Source organism: Heliangelus exortis, chromosome 2 (genome assembly GCF_036169615.1).
Source record: "Heliangelus exortis chromosome 2, bHelExo1.hap1, whole genome shotgun sequence".
Taxonomy (NCBI): Eukaryota; Metazoa; Chordata; class Aves; order Apodiformes; family Trochilidae; genus Heliangelus; species Heliangelus exortis.
In genome coordinates, this window is record NC_092423.1 from 121,990,039 (window position 1) to 122,015,976 (window position 25,938).

General features: G+C 37.3%; 1 long non-coding RNA gene across 2 annotated transcripts in view; it reads left to right on the plus strand.

Moving 5' to 3' along the window:
• The window catches only part of LOC139793316 (uncharacterized), a 145,443-nt gene extending 121,129 nt beyond the window's left edge, over nt 1-24,314 (plus strand). Inside the window, exons 5-6 of one of the 2 annotated variants that reach the window (XR_011724584.1) lie at nt 18,321-18,403; nt 23,792-24,314. This is a non-coding gene — a long non-coding RNA (uncharacterized lncRNA). Of the gene's footprint in view, nt 1-18,320; nt 23,111-23,791 lie in introns of those variants that run through there. The other variant, XR_011724583.1, reaches the window with a different exon arrangement.
• Nucleotides 24,315-25,938: the final 1,624 nt, after the last annotated feature.

Consider the following 25,938-nt stretch of genomic DNA (forward strand, 5'->3'; position numbering starts at 1 on the left):
GAAATTGAAATAATCACTTTAATTAGACACCATATGCCTGATACAGACCTGTGTGACAGATCCCACAGTGACCCAAGGGAAATAAATGTAACATGATCTTAAAAGGTCTTTTCCAACCTAAACTATTCTGTGAGAAAAAGGTGCCTCTGTGAGAAGGTGCAGATTTATCAGAAGAGCTATGGAGACAGTAGCTCCCTGTTAGCATTATCCTGTGAGGCACACACCCTAGAAATGCTGCTTTGTGCCATTGCCATGCTCACCTCCTGAGTACTGGAAAGGCTGGTCCTGCATCCAGTCCTATCTATTAAGAATTCCACACTGACAACATCCTCCCCTGCAGCCTCTGGACAGTGATGCAGAAAGTCAGGCTTGTGGAAGCTGTAAGGGTTCCCTGCAAGGAGCCAGCAGCTCCTATCAGATTAGCATTTGCAAAAATTCTTGGTATTGTGACCATGGGGATGGTCACACGGGGGTTTGTCTTATAAACAAAGCTCCATATCTTTAACCTAAATCATGCCACATGTGCTTTGAAAAAAAAATTTGGCAAGTTCTAGAGCATCTGCCTTCAGTCTTTCTACAGCCTTTAATTCTTTCATCTAAAATAAATTCACATTCTTCCCCATTTCAAACCTCTCCTACTCACTGTAATATTCATTGTTCTTCTGTTTGAGATAAGGAATTAGGACAATGGCTGTTAACAGAATACTGAAGTTCTTTTTCCTATGCCCTTATAAATAACATATAACAGTCTTCAAAGAAAATCTTGTAACTAACCTGCTGCTAGCACTCAAAGTAGCATTCTTTCCTAATACAGCATTGACATGATAATAGCATAAAACCTCAGGCCATTAAGTCTACTGAAAGTAAATTATTACCCTCAGACATGATAAAATCTAGGTGGATGCATTAACCACCTTACATTTTGTCTTGATAGCACTATTAAAACAGTGATTACCTCTGTTTAGCCTTGTGTAATATTTGTTGCCTTCTTCTTCTTGAAGTGCATGAGACAAATGTCCTGCCTGAGTCACTGCTTGCAGAAGTTTTTGGGAAAAAGGCAATACAATACTTTGGGTCTTGGTCTACAGCTTGGTGACCTCAATAGGGAGCCCTGCTGTTGGCTGCAATGTTTTTAGCTCTCTGCATGCTATCTCATGCAATTCATGACAGAGATATTAAAAATTCTACTTCCCCTAAAAGCTCATTTATGTGTAAGTGTTATATGTAAATGCACATATACACACTTGTGAATGTAATACAAACACATGCATTTGTTTTACTTATTATCCCATGAATAACAGGAAACCCTTTTAATCTCCTCTGGCAGCTAAAAATGCTTAACTACTGTTCGTTGGTTTGGGTTTTTTTTTAATTTTCTCTAGAGACTTATTTAGACAAATGTTATAAAAAAGGTTGTTAAAAATATCTGAGAAATGTGTGCCCGGTTGAAAGACTTCCAGTGAAACATGTCTGTCTGACAACACTGAGCTTTTCTTTCTTAACCTGAGGTGGGTATAAGCAAGCAAAGTTATTGCATTTTCTATGAGTGGCTGACAGTTTCCCAGTATTTTTACTATTTTTTACTACTTATTTTCTGACTTGAACATTTACTTGTGGAAACCTAAAACCACATAACAAAAACTAACTCCAGAATTCACTATATTTTTATCTCAGAGATCAAGGAACGGCAGCCTTGTCTCTAATGTATTTATCTAAGTACCGCTGCACGTGGGGTAGAAAATTAACACCAAGGAAGATCACTTTCAGTTGTGGAGATCTCTGTTCCCAGACACAATCAATTAAGCAAATGGTAAAAGTATAGTCTGTGGACATTCATTCACCAGTAGACTTGACAAGACCCACAACTACGTGCAGAGCTTGTTAAATCCATCTTAGCAAACAAGTCCAGGTCACACTTAGATCCGGATACTACAAAAACTTGAGTTTCAGATACCTGCTACCCTTCTGGGGTCACTATCAGTGTGTATGTAACAAAACAAAGGCAGTTTCCCATATCCACTGCAGTGTCAGACTTTACAGCTGTCCCTGTAAGTAAATAGATTCTTCTTTAATCAGAGCAATTAACTGATCTCTGTCTACTACTTTGTTCTCATTCAAAGCTGTACAGTTTCACTTGGGATGACAGTGTCAAATGCACTGCAGAGTGATGATGCTCACTGCTTAGCATTCAGCTCTGAAGCCTCTCAGAGGAGAAGTGTGAAGGTATCTGGACACCTGTCAAAAATGCTGCCCTGGATAAATTGCAACTGCCTGGAACTGTATGGTAAATAGATCCAAAAGTTTCTACTGAGGGCTTACAGGCTCTGGGCAAACATGTTCATTCATAGTCAGTACAACTGTAGCCCTCAAGTGATCCCTGGGATTTTTAGCAAAATTTCAATGAGTTTAGCCACATTAAATCTTTGTCAAGGAGGTGGGGGTTCTTTTCATGAAGATTTTTTCCATATACAATTAGTGGGAAAAGGTGGTGGCATCAACCCAAACTCTAACACATGGTTTCCCTTGACCAGATAACTAACATTTTTGTTCCCTTTTCCTTCAAAATACTACAGTGTACTAGCCAGACAGGGGATCAGAAGTAAAAAAAACCTCTTCAGCTTCCTGCATACATGACACAAGTGGAAGTTAAGCAGTGTAAAGGGAACAGGACAGAAAGACCTTATCTTGTGGCCCCCAGGGGTCAGGACTGGCAGTAAACATATTTGAAAGCAAAAACATGATGCTGGTCATGCTTTAAATCTCTGTCATCTTTTACCCCATTTTACTCAATGTGGGGTCTTAAATATTCAGAGTTACCATCCCTTAAGTGTCATCGATTTGATTACAAGTTTCATCACTTGCCTACTGGATAGCATTCACATATTCTTCTTGGTTCTTTCATGTATAGAAGGAGTTGGGTGTTACACATCACAAATATCCTAGAGGAGCAAGGAATTTAGTATGCAATAGAAAAGAGAAAACTATTTTAATGTACTTCTTTATTCAATTCATCACTAAGTACACAAGGAACTTAATAGTAATAGCATATTAAAGTCTGAAGGTGAGCATCTTCCAAGAATGCCCTATGTGTCAAAAAAAACCAACAAAAGAATCACTGCTAGAAGCTTTCACAAGCCATTTAAGATGACAAGATGACATTGACCCCATTTTCTGACAAAATAGAAGCATTACATAGAAATAAGTAAGACAAAAAGGTGGAAAAATAATTGACATAGAAAGGTCAGAGCAATGCAAAAGTGTTGTTATCATTATGGGAAATATCTTCACAGATGAAGAAGAAATGAGGCAGGTTATTACAGATATTAATATTAAAAAGCATGCTGTTAACATTAACATCTGCTTTTCCTAATATAGAGCTCATTACTGTGCAACATTTAATCTAAATAATTTTCTTATTAACTCTTGCCCAGTACCAAATAACTCCCCAGCACTTGGCTCAGACTTCTTTGTGAGTGCTAAACAAAGTTATTATATTGGTCCTGCTGTAATGAAGCTCCAGTGGAGTCATAATTATCAGATACTTAGAATAAGCAGTGAACACTGAGAAGACTTTCTGCTTGTGTGAGCACAGTAAAATATCAGAGGTATATTAGAGATCTCCTCAAAGCTGCACAGATAGTAAGGCTGGGGAAGAAAGCAGCTGTTTTTCTATTTGTAAGGAGACCCATTTATGAACATGCTAACTTGAAAATTCTAACTTGAACTCATTTCCAGAGGACTGCAATGACAATTCAGCCAGCATTTAGGTGGGGAGAGGGCAGCCTGTGGGCTATTTAACATGCTGGGCTACATTGCCCATTGTGGAAATAGATAACTTGAAGAAATCCCTCTATCATTTTAATTTCCAGTGGAAAAAATATAAAGTTCAGGGTTCTAACAGTTCTGGACTCTAAGAAGTAAAGCAATCAGTGTCTTGCCAAGAGAACAAAGGTGTGTGATGACAAAATTGGTAATACCTAGATAGCAAGAGCAGTCTTTAGAAGATGTTGTTCTTCACAGAAGTTCATGGAAAAATCACTAGACATTGAATCAACCATTATGATCAGAGTGTCTGTATTGTAATTAACAGATGACAAAAATTGCACACCTAACTTTGTAAGAAAACTGTATTGCAGCACATATCATGATTCTCAGAAGCTGTATCATTAGAAAACTGTACATTACCTACACCAAAAAAGACAGGGAGATGGGAATATGCACTTTATACCACACCATATTCTAGCTTTGGTGTTCCACTGACTACAGTGTATTTTAAGCCTAATATTTTTTAAAATTTAATTTATTCAATATTTTTAACAGCAAATCTCAATGCCACAGACAGTAGTTGAAACCACTTCTACAACATGACACACAATATGTCACAGGTGAGAATCTGTATACTTAGGACTCACCCTGGCCCATTTAAAATGTTGGTCACAGAGAATACTGATGTACAGTAGATGGTAACCATGGAAACCAGTTAGAGCTTACTTTCATAATATATTTTTTAACAAAACTAGATTCCAAAGGGTGATTTTTCTCTTACTTTGAGGGCAAAGTATGTTATAGTATCTAGCAGATCATTCTTTAGGTGTTTTTAAAAGCATTTCAATCATAAAATCCCCTACAGATGTTGCCCAGTGCTCATTTCTAAGGACTAAAGAACAGGTGTGTTATTTAAGCATGAAAAAGGCTTCGAAACCTCCCTGGGGAATGCAGCAAACATGAGGAACCAGAGCACACCACAGGCTGCACCAAGAGGAGGCAGGTCCAACTCCCCCACCTTCTCCTGGAGAGACCCAAAGATTGGGAAAGTTGTGGAATGAGACAGGGAAGAGATGCAGCCAGACAGCTGGGGAACACATGCAAGGAAGGAGATAAAGAGTGGAATCCTGGCTTCTGTAAAGGCAAGGTGCAAGGTAGGATTTAATGCTTGGAGCCTGGAAATAGGGCAGACAGGTGCTCCTGGTAAATGGGCTTTGCTGTGAAATTTGCAGTGTGGAAAGTGAAGTTTCCTGGGAGGAAAAAATAATTTAGAAGGCATCTTTCATAGGAAAAAAAAAACCTTTTAAAATTTTTTGACAGAACATTTAAAACAGGTTCTGAAAAACAAAAATAAGATCTCAGCAGGTAAAGGACATCTGGCTGCTTGGCAGGGCTCCCTGGGGAGGTGTTATCCAACTTCAATTCTCTGATGACAAAGATTTGGCAGTTCCCTTGCCTGCAAAAAGTGAGAATGGAGACAGGATCTAGCACATATTTGTAGAGCAGGTTAAATCACAGAACCATTAAAACTGGAAAAAATATACAAGATCATCAAATCCAGCACCACTAACCAACAAAACTATTTCCTCAAATGCTCCTTCCACAATTTTTTTTACCACCTCCAGGGACAGTGACCCCATCACTTCCTTGGGCAGCCCATTCCAATGCCTTACCACTCTTTTTGTAAAGAATTTTTTCCTAACATCCACTCTGAACCTCCCCTGACACAACTTGAATACATTTTGTCTTGTCCTATCACCAGGGATAGGACTGGTGGGATATCAATGGGATATCACTGTGGGAGTAGTGACCAACCCCCAACTCACTAAAGCCTCCTTTCAGGTAGGTGTAGACAACAATAAGGTCTCCCCTCAGCCTCCTCTTCTCCAAACTAAACTGTCCCAGTTCCCTCAGACACTCCTCCTAAGACTTGTACTTCAGACCCTTCACCAACTTTGTGGCTCTTCTCTGGACATGCTGCAGCAGCTCGGTGTCCTTCTTGTAGTGAGGGGGCCCAAACTGAACACAGTATTCCAGGTGCAGCAAATATAAACCCTCTAGATGCTGCAAGTGTAAGGGGGGAGAAAAGGTGGGAGGAAAACCTCCCATTCCTTTAGTAGAGGCCAACTCCTGCCTCTACCCCATCTGTGAGGCTGCACACCTCTAGCAAACCTGGTGGCAAATTTTAACCAGCTCTGGAGGTATCAGGAAAAGCAAGGGAAAGGGTATCAAATGCACAGAAGGGGAAAATCAAATTAAGAGCAGCAGCAGAGCATAAGACATTTGCCACTGCTTTGAGAGGATAAGACACATATCAGTGGGTTATAAAATACACTTATCTGTGATAGGACCTAATAAATGTTTCCCTGTTGGCAGTTCCTGTAAATCCTACTGAGTTACTGCTGTTTAGGATGTTCGGATGGCAGATGACTTTGGAAAGGCTGGCATATCTTCCAGATGCTGGGCACTGCACAAATCTGGGTTTATGGCATGGAAAAACTTGAAAACATATCCACAGTACTAGGATAAATTCACATGGCAAGCTTGCTTTTTCATAGCTTTATTTAGATCTGGAGCTAATACAAAACTATTTGTATATAGACCTCTGTCTATATAGTCTATAAAACTACTTCTTGGACTGAAATCAAGAGTATCCTGAAAAATACAAAGGATACATAGGACAGACACTCCAATTAACAATTAAATGAATGCAAGATAGAAATAGAAAGATTATGCAAGATAGAAATATTTGTATAGCAAAATCTACAATAATAATAATATAATATAATAATAATATAATAATTCATAATGCAAAAAGCCACAGACTCTGATCCAAGGCCATGTCAGAGCAATGTGTGGAAAAGCACTGGTACCTTTTCTAGCCTGTACATTGAATAAAGGGAAACAGGAGGCTGCATTACCACTCTCCTGCCTGATGTAGTGTGGTGAACCTGGTATACTCTGTCCTTCAAAGTACAAAATCAATTACTTGGGCTTTTAGACTGTGGAAGGCAGCATGGATAATTCAAGCAAACTTAAATCAAATAGTCTGAACATCAGCTACTGATCTGTGAAGGCACTGTTCTGCTTCATATGGAAGAAAACTCAAAGTATTGTGGATTATCAAAAAATGCTTGTATTTTCTTACAGTATGGACCTTGCATAATACACAATGCTAAGATTTGCTATGATCACTGTGGGCCAGATCTACTTGTCTCATACATGAGTGAAGAATACTCTGGAGTTATCAAAAGAGTCTTCATATACAACTCATATTTATAATGTGAAGGCATTTAACTGTTACATGGAAAGAAGAAGAAAAAGAGTGTCATTTCAACAGATATGTGTGTAATGAAAATTGAATTTAATCACTGAACAGTGATGACAAATCTCTTCAAGGACCTGACATGCAGTTTTCTAGTACAGCTGTTGAACACACAGCATTTATCAAGTGAAAACCAGTTTGCCAATAACAGCAGGAAGACAATATACAGAAATAAGATGGATTTCTTTGACTACTTAAAATTTCTGTACATTCAAGTTATCCAATGTACACTTCAGTTTCCCAATCCCATTAACTGTACTTTGTCAAGAGCAAATGACCACTGCAAGACACATTTCACCTTATTTGACTTACATGGTTAAGTTCACATAAACTGGTATCTAAGTGAGGGCCTGAATTCAACCTTGTCATGTTTTTCATGACTTTCCATGCTTTAACAAAAGTTTTATGAAGGCTTGATACCCGTCATGCTACTTAGAAAGTAATACCACTAGATAAATATATCTCTGCCTGGTAGTACACAGAGCATCCACAGTACCAATTTCAGTTCAACATCAAACTTAGCAGGGGGCCAAGCAACATCCTACAAAGTTTGAGTGAATCTGTAGTTGAAACCAGATCAAGGTCCAAACTTCATAATAGCATGAAGAGTAGTAAACTACAAAGAGATGACAGATTACTATTAAGGCTTCCTCAAAAACTAAATATAGAGCTGACTTACTGCAAGATTATTTTGTAGCAAATTGAGACATTTTTTCCTGTCTGGTTGGCATCTGTACAAGACTTAGAACACAAGCTAGCTGTCTCATCTCAAATTAAATCAGCAGATTTGTGACATTATAACAGTTGTCTCAAAAATTCTAGTGCATGGAAAGGATAGCAAAAGCAACAATGAATTTCATGAAATTTTCCATCTAGACTCTCAAATTATTCCCTTGCAAAATACAAGCTTGCCTCTACTTGGATATAATGGAAATATAACAGATGCCATCAGGATACCTGAGACATCCCTACAGAAACAGTGGAAAAGCAAAAGCCTGCATAGCATTAATATTCCTCAAAGCAATAGCTTACCATTGAATTGCTATGAAAATATGACTCATGATATCCAAAAGCACAGATGACTTACTTATACTTCTGAGAACCTGTCTGCTGCTAAATATCAAACATGGAGTACAGCCATTAATATTTAAGGCCATCACCACCAGGAAACAGAAAGACACTTGAATACTTTGCTTGAAATTTATTGTCGCATTTCAAAATGATAAATAAGTTATTTTCTCAAGTTTTATTTCATGGTGTTGTTTTTATTGTCTTCTGAAAGGCTTGCAATTATGCACTCTAAGACAGAAGCTTTCTGAAGTTAAGAACCTACATTTATGGAAGAACTTTGCCCCACTTTGTGCCAATATGCTGCAATCAAATTCTTGAGGCCTTGATCCTCATGAGATCATGAGGATCTAGCACAAAAAAAACCATCTTGATGTGTTACTCCATTCACTTTTCCCCATATGCCCAAGTTCACCTGTCCCCACCAATAAGAATACTTTCCATTTCTCACTGAAAGTGTCTTAAGGGATGGCTCCAGCCTCTGGCTTTTCCTGTATTCTTGCTTTATTCAACATGGTCTTCTTTTCATTGCATGCATGACACAATTAAAATAACTGGTTAACTGCAAAATTTTACAGTTTTCCTGTTTTGCTCTTATTTGAGTTACTTTCATAAAGGCAGCACGTTTCCTTCTGGGTCACTTTGTTAAGTGCATTTAATGCAGAGAGCTTTTCATTAATTATGTAGCAAATATTAATCATTTTAATTGAGAAATTAAAGGAGAAGGAGAGCAATTATTCACAAACTTAGAATTTCAACATTATCATATTACTGATTTACAGGAACTTTCAGAGTGAAGTAAAAGTTCATAAGGGAGGTACCACCTCTTCTCTACCTTCCTCTTCTTTCCATTAAAAGACCTAAGACTGTAAGCAAGATCTAAAGAGTCTGTGAAAAAGTGAAAGTACAATAGCAAACACTTAGAAGGTCACTATTCAGAATATTATGCTGAACTTGAAAACAAAGGATCAGTAGTCATTTCAAATCCCAAAATGAAACTCAAACCAGGTCTTTTCTTAATGTGGAAGTGTGACATTTCTCTTAAAAATGGTACCTAGGCTCCATTTTAGATCTATCTTTGAGAATTTGAATTACATTTTAAAGTGCCCAGGCCTTTTAGTCATGAAGCAGACTCTGATTTGAGAAGATAATATTGAAAAGGTGTTATAGGGTGACAGGTGAAATGGCTGGGTGAGGAAGGTTTGCCCAGAAGAAACCATATGCTCCAATTACTGAAAATCACATTAAGACATTAAGACAACTGCTCTCTTTTGATCTAGTTTAGCATAGAAATAGAGGTAACCAAGTATTAAAGAATAGAAAAAAGTCTATTTTTCTTTTCTAGAAAGAAGTATGTGAATTCTGGGAGCTTCAGTCATATAAAAAGCACATCAAAAGCAAAACGAATACACCACCCATACATATCACAAACCCAGACTTAATATTATGTTGACTCTAAGCACAGAATTTAAAATGAACTTTTTGACATCTTTTGTCAGATGAAAATAAATAATGTATAAAAATGCCAATTCCTTAAAACAAAACTAACAGAAAAATGTACTGATTCACTTAGCTGGGACTAACCTGTGCAAGCCCTTTCTCTTCTTTTAACTCCTGGAATTTGTTGCAGACTTCTTAGGCCATTGTGTTTTACTCCTTCCCTTCACCTCCCAGTTGAACTTCCTCTTAAAATCTGGAGCAGCACATTTTTTTTCATATAAAATTAATCAATCAATTGATCAATCTCCTTGTAATTCCAATAATTTCACCAGGATAATTTTTGCAGCTTCTCTTACAGTCTGTTCTATGGCATTTCAGCAAATGTTATGGTCAGGCACCCTATCAGTATGCTCATGACAAGTGACATAATTATTAATAGTATTAATTAGTCAACACCATTCTGTTTTCTTGTCAAAAGAGCTATGTTGCCTCTCCTGAAAAATCTCTTTTGCTCTAACATCTCAAGCACTAGATGTAATTCTCTCTTACTGTAACTGGCGTATTCTGTCCAATGTCATCAGGTCACTGTACGTTTAGTGATATGTCTTCATCTTTAGTTAGCCAGTCAAGTGAGGTGATTCCCCCCCATTACTTTGCTCCTGGGAGTCCCCATCAGCTCTGGAGTCCTCAACATAAGCAGGACATAGATCTCCTTGAGCATGTCCAGGGGAGAGACATAAAAATGATCAGAGGACTGGAGTACCTCCCCTGTGAAGGTAGACTGAAGAAGTTGGGATTGTTCAGCCTGGAGAAAATGAGGCTCAGAGCTCACCTTATAGTGGCTTTCCAGTGCCTGAAGGAAAGCTGGGGTAGGGGTTTTTACATGGGTGTATAGGGAGAGAACAAGGAAAAATGGTTTCAAACTTGGAGAGGGGAGATTTAGGTTAGACATTAGGAAGAAATTCTTTAATTTGAGGGTAGGAAGACCCTGAAACAGGTTGCCTAGGGAAGTTGTAGCTCCCCCCTCCCTGGAAGTGTTCAAGGCCAGGTTGGATGGGGCCTTGAGCAACCTGGTTTAGTGGTCAGTGACCCTGCCCATAGCAGGAGGGCTGGAACTAAGTGATCTTTAAGCTCCTTTCCAACCCAAACTATTTTTCTTTGGCAGAAAGAGGTATATGGTTTTGTGTTTGCTATGGTCTAACATTTTGGGCTATGAAGTATGTTGCAGATTTTAATACAGGTCTTACTATGCACAATGAGAAATTTCAGACCTTGTTAAGCAAGAAGAAAAGATCTTTATATCTGTAAATACACAGATATGTCCACCATGTCATAGTAGTCACAGCTGAACCACCACTTTTTGCACAATGATTTATCTGACTCGGTTTTATTGTTACAGTTCAGTAGGCTATAAATAGGCTTTGCTCCCATTTAGAGAATACCACCCAAATACCAGACAGACTTTATGTGTAATTCTCACATAAATGTGTGTTATGTGCAAAATTCATGAGCACAAATAAATTCGGGATCAGAAGGAGGAACAATTTATGTGCTGGATCCCAATGGCACAGTCAAACTAAATCTATGAGAGGAATATTTTCTAGAAAAAAAAAAGAATGCAGATCTTCACTGAGCACATTATCTCTGAACATGAAAAATTAAATTTAAACCTTTCTAAACTTTTTACTTCTCACTTACTAAACAGTCAACATTACCTGGGAAACTAGAAAAGCTGAACAACTTTATGTAGACAAAGAGAGAAAGAAAGAGAGGACAGCTCACCTAAGGCTCCACTCCCAGGTCAAGTGGGGCTCAGAAAATTGTCCTTCCACATCATGTGTTTTGGTCTAGAGAACTCCATATTAATAAGTTCATTTTGTATATGCACCCAATGTGCTATCCAGTCCACAGCTGTCAGCATCGTCAAAGCCATAGTTTGTATTTTTCTTTGCTACAAAGTCTGTTCTGTTCTGCTCACTGCAGATATTACTCTTGTGACATCATTGCCCATCTGCTGGCTGCCAGTGGCACCATCTTCAGGCTACAACTTAGTCCATCCAATTCCACTCATAAAGTCGCTGCACATAACTCAGGTTTTTCAGATGCAGGGAAAAAAAATAAAAAGAAAGAAAAACAAAAAAGGTATCTTGCTCAGTTATATTTCTTAGAGTATTCTGTACTTGCTACCTACATCTATAGGACACAAGTTTAAACTTGCTTTTTTTCCATCTAAATCTTAGGGTCTTTGATGCTTTGAAATTATGACTTTTCTAGTGTTTGTCTTTCATAATATTAATATCTATTTTTTAAAACAGTGATAATAATAATTCCTTCATCTTATAAATGTAAACAAATTACAATTGAAAGCAGATTCTCATTAAAGAAATGAAAAAAATAAATTGGTGTTCTAATTCATGTACCTAAGGCTTGTCATAGATTTTTAAAATCTTCTAGTGATTTCCCAGGGCAGGTATTAGGCTTGTAGCTTGTGCCCCCTATTCGGACAGGAATTTGGACCTTAGGCAACCACAGGAATTAATATATTTGTTATCCACAGGGCTTTGTGCAGTCCTTCCACACTGGCTTAGTAAGTAGCATCTCAGTAAGCTCTGGCTTGTTAAGAAATAGTTGGTTTTTTGTGTTTCTCAATTCTCCTAATCAACAGTAGGTGGAAAAGGTTTACCATGCAATTATTCGTTTGCCTAGTGGACTATCTCCTGTTGCCATTGGATGTGATAGAACTTTCTATTTAGAACCACAAAGACACATCTTGCCCTCTGACATATTTTGTAGCTAAAAGGACATATCTGTTCTTGTAACCCTAGGTCATAAACCTCTCTGCCACTCAGCTGAAGAAGACATCCCTCTGGGATGCCTTTCTCAACAAATGTGGCAGCAAGCCATCCACCTCCTCTTCTCAGCAACTGCTGCATTTCATCCCCCAGTGGTACCAGGGGGTAGCAGGGATGGCAGCAGAGGGGTCCCAGAAGTTTCAGCAAATTAATTGTAGGGGAGAGGGTGTGAGAGCATGGTCTGCTGCACTCTGCATTGCCAAACACACACAGAGTTCCTCTTCTATTTCCTTGAGAAGTGTGTCTTGTAGTTCATGTTCTACTGAGCTGCCTGGGGCATATTGTCAATGTCAGGGTTATTATTTAGTCTCTGTGGACTCAGGGAAGTGACATCCCATTTATTATGCTTGATTCACATTTTCAAACATTTCTTTGAAAAACGAAGAGTGGAAATGTGCCTCTTATTCATGAAAACAGGGATTACTTCTTTAATCATTAATGATGGGTTTATATGTTTTAGAGGGAATATGCTACTAAAGCCTAATACATTTTAAATATTCAGTACCTAGTAATGCATGCTCTTCTATTTCCTTTCACTCACACATTTGCAAGAATTTCTAGTCAACTGTCCCTGGAATCTTCCTTTTCATAAGGCTGTAGTCTGGACCTTTTCCAGATGTATTAATAATTATATGTGTCTAAACCCCATTGCAGATATCTTATTTTGGAGTGGAAATGGCAGGAATGATAATAATAAGCTTTAGTTATGGAAAGAGTACAACATCCTGGTTGCAGGTAAAGCATGAAAAATGTTGGCAAGTAATTGCAGCAGTGTAGCACTGAGCAGCAGTGTGCCCAGATGGCCAAGAAAGCCAAGAGCATCCTGGCTTGTATCAGAAATAGTGTGGCCAGCAGGACCAGGGAAGTGATTGTCCCCCTGTACTTAGCACTGGTGAGGCCTCACTGGTGAGGCTGTGCTGTGTTCAGTTTTAGACCCTCACTAGCAAGAAGGACACTGAGGGGCTGGGGTGTGTCCAGAGAAGGGCAACAGAGCTGGGGAAGGGTCTAGAGGACAGTGCCATACCATGGGTAGGTAGGCTGCCTTTAAATAGGTAAGTATATAAGTACCTACTCTAAAGGTATCAAGCTCTGAAAAAAATCCCAAAGCAAAAAGCAAAAAGCAATTCAAAATGTTGAACACAGTAAAAATTAGACTCCTATAGAACAGAAGCCTCAGAAGATGAGACATAATAAAGGCAGAGAAAAGAAGGAATACAGTATTAATAGCTGCATTTGACAACTGTGAATTGAGGTACGTGATGGTTAAATGTCAAAATAGGAATGGGCAGAATAAAAATAATAATGAAGAGGAATGTTTACAGTAAGAGTGAGTTAGCAGGTATTTTCACGGGGATTTGGAGGAAGCTTTTCACATGAATCAAATACAAATGCTTCCAAATGCTGCTCACATTTCAACACCACAGTTTCACGCACTTCCTCAGCACTCCCCTTTCTTCCCTGTACTTCTGTCCTTTAGATACATTCTGCAAAGTGTACTTAAAAATTTTAAAGCTTGTTATTTATTCTATTTATCAATTATTTTTTCTAAATAGATACCTCCTTTTGTAAATGTTTATGAGTCTTTACAGTTGCTGTTTTCATTTTGGAGATTGGAAATTAATTTCTAAAGCTGTCTTGGAGGTTCCACATGACAACTCTACAGTTCTTGGAATAATTGAGCCACCTCACCCTGATAAGAACTACCTTTCTGAGAAATGTTTATCCAGAAGGTTGAGAAGTTTTTGCCTTGATGTAACATATGCTTTACCAGATGTTTCCCTAGGAAGACAACCATGCTTATGAAAACAAATTGCTCACGAGTGAACCATTAGTGACTTGGTTTGGATTTTAGTTTAATACTGGGATGGGTTAATTCTAACACTCTCTGGTAGTGGGTGTCTGAATTTTTTTTTTCATTATTGTGGCTGTAATGAGCTGTGTAAGAAAATGTCCACCCTTTGCCTCTTCAGATGTCAAGAACAGTAAATGCCTTAGAGTGGAGCATTTCTAAAAGCAAAAATGCATTCAACAATTATGTCTTTATGGAGGGGGATGTATATCACAACTGCAATTGTTTTGGAAGCCATCCTATTTAGTATGTGTTAACTGGATCCACAGGGAAATTTTCACTGTGGTGATGAACTGTAGCAAAGAGAGTTCATAAAACCTGAAAAGTTACTTCTATTTTCTCAGTGCCATTGGAGTGTGTCATAAATGTGACTGAGTTTTAACTTAATCTCTCACTTACATATATTCAAAGAAAATATTACTGTAAGAAAGTACAGGAGAATATAATTAGGTTATTTTGATTTCTACTTTCAATTTATTTCTTTTTCTCTTTTTTTTTCCTCCTTTTTTCCCTTTTCTCTTTTTTATGGTAGGCACTATATGCCTCCTTTAAGAAGTCTCTTGCTTTTCATCATATCTTTTTGCTCAGTTATTTGTAACTATAAGATCCTTGAATAACTGCTTTATCAGTGCTATTTTCTTTTTGTTAATCAGATTAAGTTTTTTTAAATTTATTAATTATCTTTAAAAATACTGATAAGTAATTTGTATTTTTATGCCATTGTCCCATTATTTCAGTAAAGAAGAATTAAGCAACAAAACCTTTATACTACAATGTTATGAAAGATGGAATAATTGCTATGGAACATGATTGGTACAAAAAAGAGCCCAGTGAACAGTTCTCCATTATAATTTCTGGTAAAAAGGAAGACAATGGTGTGTGGTTTTCCACATCTTTTTCACAGTCCGTATCCACAGTCCCTGGTAATGAGGCTGGAAAAAGGAATTGAATACTGTTAATGGAAGGTGATTTATAGACAGACAAGCTGGAATTTTCCAAGCCACAAGATGAGAAAACATTATAGTGGGATAAACTCTACAAAAGGGAAGCCATGTGTTTTGAGTGCTATTGATTTTTCTCATTTAAATTTGATATTGATTGTTCCTCTCCATTGATTACTGAAAAAATCCATTTTTCACTTTAAGGAGAATCATTTTCATTGCTTTGCTGCCCTTTATTCCTATGCAAAATCCTAATAGATGCTACACTTAAGGAATTTGTAGGCACACGTGACCTTTTAATTATTTATGACTTGGATGTCTATCAGATGAAAATTTATGCCAGCAAGTGAAATTAAATTGCTCTGAAAAAAAGAATCAGATTCCCCAAGTTGTATTCCTCACTGATAGCAAAGCATGGCATCCAAAGGCAACCTATTGCTCTGCACAGATATTGTCTTGTCATACTAAAGTTATCTGAAGATTACATGTCCAAAATTCTACAGTCTTATGCTTCTTTTTTTCATCAGATAGCAAGTATCACCAAGAAGAAAAAGTGGGATCTGTTCTTCTTCAGGATCTGGTCTTACAACTTGCCAGCTGGCAGTGCTGGTGGCATCCTACCTTGCTATCCCCCAAAGACATAGAATGGCTTTTCCACCTTGAAGAGATGTGCAGCCCTGCAGCCTTCTAGAACAGAGGTGTGCATCAAGAACATGACTGAGTTCTGATGGGATTTTTTCTGCTATGTAGACATTTCAAGACCCCATGTCTGGAAGTATTTAAAAGATGCACTGACTGGGCACATAGGGACATGGCTTAGTGGTGGACTTGGCAGTGCTAGGTTGAAGGCTGGACCTGATGTTCTCTAAAGTCTTTCCAACCAAAGTGATTCTATGATCCTATGATTATTTGAATTCATTACAAAAGCCATAAAGCAAATATTAACTGCTGTTTGAGAGTTTATAATTGTGGTTAGCTGCAGGGGTTAGATTACCTTATTTTGTTGATTTGCATTACATTGCTAAGGTAAATATAAGTGTCCAGTTAAGCCTATAACGTGCTTATACTTCACAGTGGCACAAAGCCTGATAAAAATGGGGGCTGGGGAGGGTAGAGAGTGTTTTATCCTTTTTTTTTCTTTTGTGTTTCTTTTTTTTTCTTTTTTTTTTTAATTCCCCTGCAAGAGTTTTATTAATTTCCCCTCAGTCATGAAAATTTTATATTTATTTTCCAGAAGAAACAAAATCAAATTTAACATTGCTAATGTCTTTACCACTTCAGAAATGTATTTGAAAGAAGACAAAAAAAACCCTTGCTCTTAAGTATGTTTTCTCCAAAGTCAGTAATAGGTCTTAATGGCTCAGAAAGAATATCATGATATAACATTATCAAAGCTAATCTACCATAAGAAGAATAGTAATATCAAATAGCCTCTCCTATAGGAAAGAATTGTAATTAATTACCTAATTTGTTGGAGCACTTGTAATATGTATTTAATGGCACTGCTGTCTGGCATAGCCTTCCAGACAGTATTTTGAAGAAACATGATCTAAGCATAGCCTCAAGCTGATATTATCAAGTAACTCACCGTGCTGTGTAAAAAAATCCAGATAAAACAAGCAGCTAATGTTTTAGCTACTAGGGCCTCAGAGAAGTCTGTTTCCACACTAACATTTGTCTCTGGCAGCCCCATCTCCTGTGCATTTATATCTGGAACATGCAGTAAATAAGTATTCAGGACTGGTATCATTGTAGGTAACACCAAGCAAACAATAGCCCATTACTATATATCACACTCCAATTACTAAAGATCTTGCCTTATGTCTAATAGCGTGATATAAACAGTCCATTAGGCTTTCTAATGATGGTGTTAAATAAAGGGTGAACGAATACTATTAGAACAGTTAGAAGCCCCTGGGCACCTTTGCATCTTCCCATGCCACTTCTTTAAATGAGATTATGCTATTGCTTTGGTCAATAAGCTGTCATTTGAAGGTTTCAAGATCCCCAGCCCATCTGTGTTGAACTGACAAGGCAAATGTATCTAAAACTCTGGGTTTTTTTGTCCATTTTCTTTGAAAACATAAAATTCTTACCCTTTGTTCCCCTCTTACATTGTTGCCTTTTTTTATCAGATGAAGAAATCCATCCCTCCTGAATGAAGGGTCTTCAGTGCAGACCCTTTCTGGAACCTAATGTAGCACCTGAATCTCTCAGCATTAGTCATAAAAATGACCCCTGCATTAGTGTTCTGGCAAGGCATTGGAAGAGTTTATTCAGAAATGGTGTAATATTTTTTTTCAATTAGAGGAATGTCCCTGATTTTTCTTTACTTGCATTAAAAATAGCAGAGCCTTTCAAACTCAGAATGGCTACATCAGATAGCTCACTAAGGCTTGGAAATTTGAGTTCAGAAGATACTAGATCAGAAAAGTAAATTACTCAAAGGAGAAGTTTTAGGTGAGAATAAAAATGCTTACAGAACTATAGGTAAGTTGTCTTTAGAAATACATGTATCACATCTGTTATACATAGGATTAGCAGTGAAGCACCAGAGAATAACACTGAGTAATGTTCTGCATCATAGATTGAAACCGTATTAGCTACTGAGCTATTGTATAAACATATCAATATAAATTTGATTCAAGCAGTTGTGCAGCCTGATGCAATGCATTAATACTGACAAAAATGGCAAAACTTACTTGAAACCTCTGAATCTCACAGATTATTTTTTAGTTTAGGCTACAATGAGCACTAAAGCTGTGGATATGTGGTTTACTTTTAAATATGGTAGCATGCCAGAAGAAGAGAGTAATAAAACAGCCATTCCAGCCCTTTGTTTCTGATATATCCAAGGGAACTTGTTGAATTATTGTAAAAATTCAACTTTGATATAATCCAATAACAAACTTCAAAATGGTATGTTTATTTCATAGATAAAATACAAGAAAATGTTGCATGTAATATTCTACCATTTATCTTTGTTTCAACAGGGTTTCTTTCTCTGTTAAATCATGCAGATTTAGCAATTGTAAAAATTTGTTCAATATAATTCTTCTGTCCACATGTCCTCTGTGCAGCTAATGGAGATAGCATGAGCAGAGGCAAAAACCAATACTGCAGTACTGCACTGACAGGATGACCTCTCAAGACCAGAAAATAAGTTGGTATCTTGCTAATTTTGGTTTTGGAAAACCATAACTTTATGGTTGTCAGACACAGATGACTGTGACCATGTTTTACAGTGTGGGGACTCTACCATATTGAAGAAGAAATTTGCCAAATAATTTTAGTTATTGAACAGGGTTTGAAATAATGTCAACCAAAGACTATGCAATACCTGCTGTTGCAGATTTTAGCGATCAGTGCAAGCAGGGTGTTCATGAGGGGGACTTGGGTCCATAGTGAAAAATATTTTTTATATTCTTCAACTTTACTTGTGCCACTCTAAACAGAAAATATTTCCTCTTCGTTTGTGATGAAAGTTCTACTTGTGTCCTGAAATCTCATGTAATTTCTGTGAGCAAGTATTAAGATGGTTTCAGACGTACCACAGCTGTACAAAAGTCTCAGTTAGTTGAGCTTCTCTAGGCTGAGATATGAGAATGTATGGCAGATTTGAACTCATGGATATGGAAACCATATCCAGGGATGTCAGATGTTTCCAATGGAATTGAGAGGCTTTAGCTCAATCTAGGTATTAAACTTCCCACATAAATCTTATGTGTGATTTAGACTGATCTAATTTTTTATATCTAAACTGTAGATGTCTACCTCTGACCTCCTTGCCATAGATTATTCTTGTAATTAACAGTATGAAATGTGTACATGGGTAGTTTTAGGGAATGTTTCATCTTAGCTGCCCTAGCCTGAGATGAGTCTCATTTTACAAGTGCATATTTCTTTTCACTTACTGAAAATTAATTTGAGGCCACTAGTTCAGATGCAAAGGGAGATCTATATTTTAGACAGTCACATTAGATCAGATGTGCAGCTGGAAATGCCAGTGTCCCAATTCACAAAGTTTTTAGACCAGAGAATATGAAAAACACCTAGTTCACAGGAGAAAATAAAAATAATAATAATTTAAAAATAAAAAAAAAAAAATTTAAAAAAAAACAGAAAAAAGGGAAGCAGAGGAACTTGCGTCTTGCTGTATTTCAACTACGAGCTCCAAATCATCAGCCAACAGATACTGAATTTGGATTTTTTGTTACTATGACTCCATGCAACATCAAATAATGATTAAAACAGGGTTTGAGGCAGCTGCTATGCTGTATTATTCTAATATATCCCTTAGATGTAAAAGAGATGATAAATCATATAGCATTGACTGGTCACTTGAACAACCTTAAGCACCTCAGGTAGTGTAAGAAAACCAAGTGGTGACGTGAGGCTGCACACTGATGTTAAGAAACAGTTTGTAAACACTCTCTCATGTTCCCAACACAACAGAAAAATAAAAAGAGAAAAAAGTAGCAGTTTAAACTTTCCATAAATTATAATTTTCAATGCACCTGAGGGTGAAAAGACAAGCCTCCTGATTGTGCCAGTTCCACAAAAGCTTTGAGATTCATCAAAATATTAAGGACGTTCCAGAGTTAATAAATGGTCCCTAACGAAATTATATGATAATTAAAGACATGCACTTAGGTAACTGTCTTTAACTTCACAGAACAAAAAAGAAATATTTGGTGGGAGGGTACATACCGGTTTAAAACAGCAACTGCATAACCAAACAGGATTTGAAGGACAATCTGAGTCACCACATCCAGTTCCATTCTAAAATCTTTTTATGAATTTACATATCTCTATTTAAAAAAAAATTTTTTTCTTCTTTTTTTATCCTAAACTCTGACCGGAAGTCTGTTGCAGAACCATTAAACTGAAGATTGGATACTTTTTCATCCTAACTCCAACAGGGACTTCTGCAGTTTACTTGCAGGCTAAGACAATTGAAGACAACACTACTTTTTTTCCTTCTCTGCATACTTTACTTTCCATAGCAGAGCTCTGCTTAGCAGCGGAGCAATTTTCAGCCTGCTCAAATCTCACAGTGAACCTTTTACTCCACTGTGGCCTGCTCAGAATGTTTTTTTGTGCCCCCTTCTATGTTTTGATTAAAGAGCATTCCCATAATAACAAAATGCACCGTTCTATTTTTCTCATCGACACCAGCTTTATCTAAAGAAGCAGGTGTTGAAAGATTTTTGAAGGAGGGAATTAAAATCCCCTTGGCCTTTTCATCACACCAAATAAACATGCATCTCTAATCCTGATAATATTCCCTTTGAAACCTAATCCCACATAGCCCTGCTTGCTCTTACACCTGGGTACATGCATAACTCTTGGCAGTATCAACTCTAAGGTAGCAATCGAACCACCAAAGTCAGATATTTTAAGCCATGAATTTTTAATCTCTGAATAAAAGTAACAGCGTGGCTTTAGAAGTATCCTATGGAAAAAAATTTTGATCATGGACTCTCACACTGCTAAACAGTGTCTGTACTACCTGCCTCAGAAATAAAGTAAGTTTTATGGGTCTTCACTGTCACTGACAAATGACGTCTACTTATTTCAGTTCTTGCAACATTTCAACAAGATCATCCCACACTGCAGTCATATGGAATGGCTTTTATCACTAATGCACATTAAGGGAAGGGAAAAAATGAGAATACTAAAAAAAGAGCATGACAGACTTATCTAAGGTAGATGTTATTGCTTGTTATTCCTCCAGGAGTGGTTATAAAACACTTACAGTGATCTTGTGATATCTTATTTAAAGCAAGAAACTTTAAGGTTTTTCATATTAAACTAAGCATCTGTTGGTTTGGACTTTCCTTCTGAAAAAAAATCGTGAACTTAATATCCTAGACATAAAATTATCATCCAAAGTCCATATGTGACAACTGTGCTCTCAAGTTATTCAAAGAGAAGAAAAATATGTGATGACATGCAGATTATTGTTTTACTGTTATATTTAATACAACTACGATACCTAACTTATCAGAAATTACAACTGCTTATTCAATGTTGTTTTACAATCTTCCAGTACTGCATATTTTTTCCTTTTGACTGCCTGCAGTCATACCAAGCAAAACATCCCCTGCTGCCAGAATTGTGCCAAGAGTTAGCTTTTATCTTCTGTCAATACTGGTAGCCATTTAAATAGCTGTATTTTCCTTATACTTTCAGAAGTGCTTATTGGTCCTTATTTGCCATAGTTACATTGAAAACTATGTGGATAACCACTAGGGAAAAGAAATGACACTGTGTGAGTTAGATGTGCAATCACACTTCACAGAGGGAAAAGCAGCAGACAGTTGAAATCAGTAATTAGGGCTTCAAGCGAAAAGCTGAGAGACAGAGGGGGGAGGGTATATGGGTTTAGTGTTGCACAGGAGATGGAAAACCATGTTAGAAAAGATTTGTCTGAAGTAGCTCACTGAAGAAATATGTTAGCATAACAGCATGAAGAGAAATTGCAAGGAATACAGTTAATCATAAAAACACTGATGTTTGAACACAAACAGAAGGCAAATGCCCAAGCAGGATTTGTTTGCAAAGTCGTATTGGCAGAAGTGATTACTGCCGTTAGTGTTAACAGTAAGTGTAGAAGAAGCTTTGTTGTAATAGATGTTATGTCATTGTCCTGGTCAAAATAAGTAAATTCTGGAAAGCAGCTGAACTTAAACATGTGCGTGTGCAGTGAGTTCCCAGATCTGGAGAAAAATCGTTCTTCAGTCTGTGCCTGTGGTGTAACCTCATCTCCGCACAAAAATCCAACTCACAACCCACACTCAAGACAAAACCTGGCTAAACTGAAGGAAGCATTCGAAAATGAAGCAGACATTTAAGAGCATGAACTCTGCTCTGACATTTCAGCCCACTGTATTCAGGACTGCAGCTTTACCTCTCATTTGAAAAACCTTTAGCAAGGTGTGTCCTGGTCTGTGTGAGTTCAAAGGGAGGACAACTGTGACTGAGGCATCCAATATGATCAATATGAGGACTTCTTGCAGTTCTCCTTCACATAAAACATACAGGCCCCAAAAGATTCCTGTTACCAGGCATCGCATCCCAAGTTTAATCTGTTGGCTATTTTCACTATTTCCTACTGCATTTTACTGCAAACTGTTAAAAGCCTATACTGGGTGAAAGCCCACCTGGAATTTGGGGGTGTAAAAAGCCTCCAGAGAAAAATATTCGATCAGAAAATAGAGAAGCAATTATTTTAGGAAAGGCAAAAGCAGATTCTGAGGGACAAATTTAGTTACTACTTTGTCCTCCTCTAAATAATTCAGCAATTGGGAGATCTCACATCAGTGATTTCATTACTGGGATGAAATTATTTCCCCAGCCCTTTCTTTTCACATTTGACACAGGTTCAGCTCCTCAGAGAGCCTCTTGAATTCTTAAATGGCAATACTACTGCTAATAACCATCAGCCCTCTCACTTCCTTGCTTATATTTCCCCTGCACATGAAAGAATGGCTCCTTTTCTACCTGCTCTACTGCATTTCTGGAGAGAATGGGAAGAGAGGTGCACTGTAACTAACTGGGCAAAATGAGCTTTCAGTGGGATTTAGAAGCTGTTAATAACTACAACCTGTCTCTGCAAGATAAAAACAATAACAATAACTTCTTACGGGTTTCCCTCACTTGCTTGGTGTCTGTCTGCCTCGCTTATGTTTTCTGGTGGCTGTTACTGCATTTATTGTGCTAGAGTTTAAGATTTCCCAAATGGAAAATGCATTTCTAGGAAAATCTTTCAGCACTGTGCAGGCGAGATAAATACTGTGCTTTAATAAATACGAGAAAAGCAAGCACTTTGACTGAATGTTTTAATCTTTGCACAAAAAAAAGAAAACTATCTTCCTGAAGCAAGGAGGAAATATTAAACCAGCAGGGCAGTTAATGCATTTCCTGAGACTAATCTAAAAAATAAATGAGAGAAAAACAGATGGATAATATTAAAGGCAGGATATGAAAATGCAAGCATAAGACCACACCTGCTAACAACAGGGAAATAAAAGCAGACTCTGGTCTGCAGCATAGCTCATTGGCATTAGTATGCAGAGTGTACTTCTTTACCCTGTTAATCTTTTCCAATCTGCCTTTTGAAAGTATATATTCTCCATGGAAAGTTTGTTTCTAGATTCTGACACAGATTATTTCCTCTAGGTTCTGCAGAAGCTATTTTGCTTGTCCTCTCCATATTCCTGTATCACAGCATCATGAGCTCTTTCCCTTTCCTCAATCCAGGCACACACAGGTTTGGTCTCCAGAAACATGGATATTTCCTCTACGCCTCTCCTGAGCAGTGAGAGGACAGGCTGTGAAAATCTAAATGAAAGTACAAAAAGAGGCAAGGTGCTGGACGATTGGGAACTATTTTCCCTTTCCACTTACCTCCATTTAGTAATGCTGAAGATTAAAAGATAATAACACCTGAAGAGAGCTGTATTAAACAGGCTGTGAAGACAAAGGTCATAGGGCCATTCCCTGTTCTTACTCCCAGTTATCTTTCCTCTGAAATTATCCCTTGCAGATGCTGTCCAATTTCAAAATCCTGCAGCACGTTCCCAGGCCTTCAGGTCTACCTGAGGAACCACAGAAACCTGAGCCTACAGCCTGGATCTCCCCTCACAGCTCCAACAGACATTATGTTGCAAAACTATTTTTTTATACATTCATGTATTTAATTTTCCAGAGAAAACAATCTGTGAAACATGCGGAGTTTACTAAGGGGAGAAATTATGTATTTATCATATATGAATTCTCAATGTCAAAGAAGTCTCTTTGGTAAATAATGTGACTGCCTCTCTATGTATCCTGGAAATTCAATATTTTCTTCAACCAGAAACCTGTCAGTATTAATGATTCTTGATTGTGAATCAGTGCTTAAACCATGATCAGTCACCATTCTTTTCCTACTGTCTCATTCTGTCACTGGTAATTAATGCCTTAAGTGATGCATTCACCAGAATGCAGGAAAAAACCTCCAGTTGACCACTTAGGCTTTTTTAGCTTTTTCAGATGCTTTATGAAGCACTTCTGGCAAGTAGATTTCTTCAGCTTTTGTTTATACTTTTTTCTTCCTTTTCTCTCTCACATATAGACAAAGATTTATGCATATGCACATACACATAAAACTGTTCTCCCCTAGAAATTAAGAGAGAATGTAAAAAGCAGCATAGCAAGTCCAGTTTCCATGAGGAAAATAACCTTTTTTAAGCCCTGTTCTTATCCTCTATCCAGCAATACTAGATGGTTCCAGGTATCATGGCTAATAGTGGTTTTACTCTCCCCTTTACTGGCATTGCACTCACCACAGTACCTTATAGAATACCAAGACCCTCACCAGTAAAAGCCATCAGTTGCTGTATTTGGATTAATTCATGCTTTGAGAAACTGAAAAACTTCTGCCAGCAAATTATAGTCATAAAACTACTGCTTGACATCAGTTAGAAAATGTTAGAAAATAATGATGGAAATCATGTCAGAAGTGCCTAGTGTTGATTTCTTGGAGGCACTTTTTTCCTCACAAGTTGCAAAAGCCTGAGCCTTCATGGTTCAGGAAAATTATATTTTTTTTTTTCTCTTAACATAGAAAATTTATTGCTTTCCTCATAGTTTAAATGAGAGGAAAATTATGCAGTTGTTACTACATGGACAGATGAAAATGCTACTTTAATACTTCCTAGAAATTTAAGCAATATTTGGAATTCTGATACCCTGTTGTATGAGATATATGGGTCAGTTCAGAAAGAGTAAATAGAAGCTCTAAGAGCTACACTTACTAATTATATTTTCAATAAGTAATTTAGCACACCTGTTTCAGATAAGATGCTTCATTAAATACTTGAAAATATTCAAAAGTTTTGCCTCTTTTCACATCTGATAGAGGTTCCTCTCCCCAAAGATGTCTCTCCCTTTTGAAATACAACAGCACTGTCATTTTAATAAACCATTCACAGCTATCCTGCCTACATTTACTTTGAATTTTTTTTTTTTTTTTTTTTTTTTTGTAAAGTTCATTGGTATTCATCCTCCAAAGCAGGAAACATCAACCTAATAAAACTCTGTCTTTCCTCTGGAAATTTTTCCGCTATGGGATTAATAGGAGTCACATAGAAAATAACTCAAGAAGAATAAAATTGTTTACAGTGTTACAGTTTATCACAAATTGGATTGACTGTCTTAATTTGACTGAATTTTGTTTTGATTTTGCCTCATAATTAAGCAGTTGTGGGTTTTTTTTTCTTATTACAAACAAGAATTCAGTCTGTAGATCTGCGTGGGGATGTAAATAAAGGTTCCTGTTCTGTGGGTAGTGTTTGATTGACGTCATTACAGTCTCTTATTAATGGCTCTGTTGTATTTACCTGAATAATTAAATTGTGCTAATGGCTGTAGTATTTTATGAGCAACATTATCCTTTTTTTTATTACTACTGCCAATGAAGGATGCCGACCACTAAGATGCAGCTTTTGTGGAACCTAAGGAATTATTTTTAGTATAAATCAATACAAGAATGAACTACAGAACAAGGCAAAGAGTTTTTCTGGAAGACTTTCAAAACACCATCAATAAAGTGATGTTACAATTGATTACTTTTCAGTGTGCATTCCAGGATAAATGACCTGTGATTCCATTTAAAAGATAATGCTGAAAAATCTTCAAATGCTAATGGCA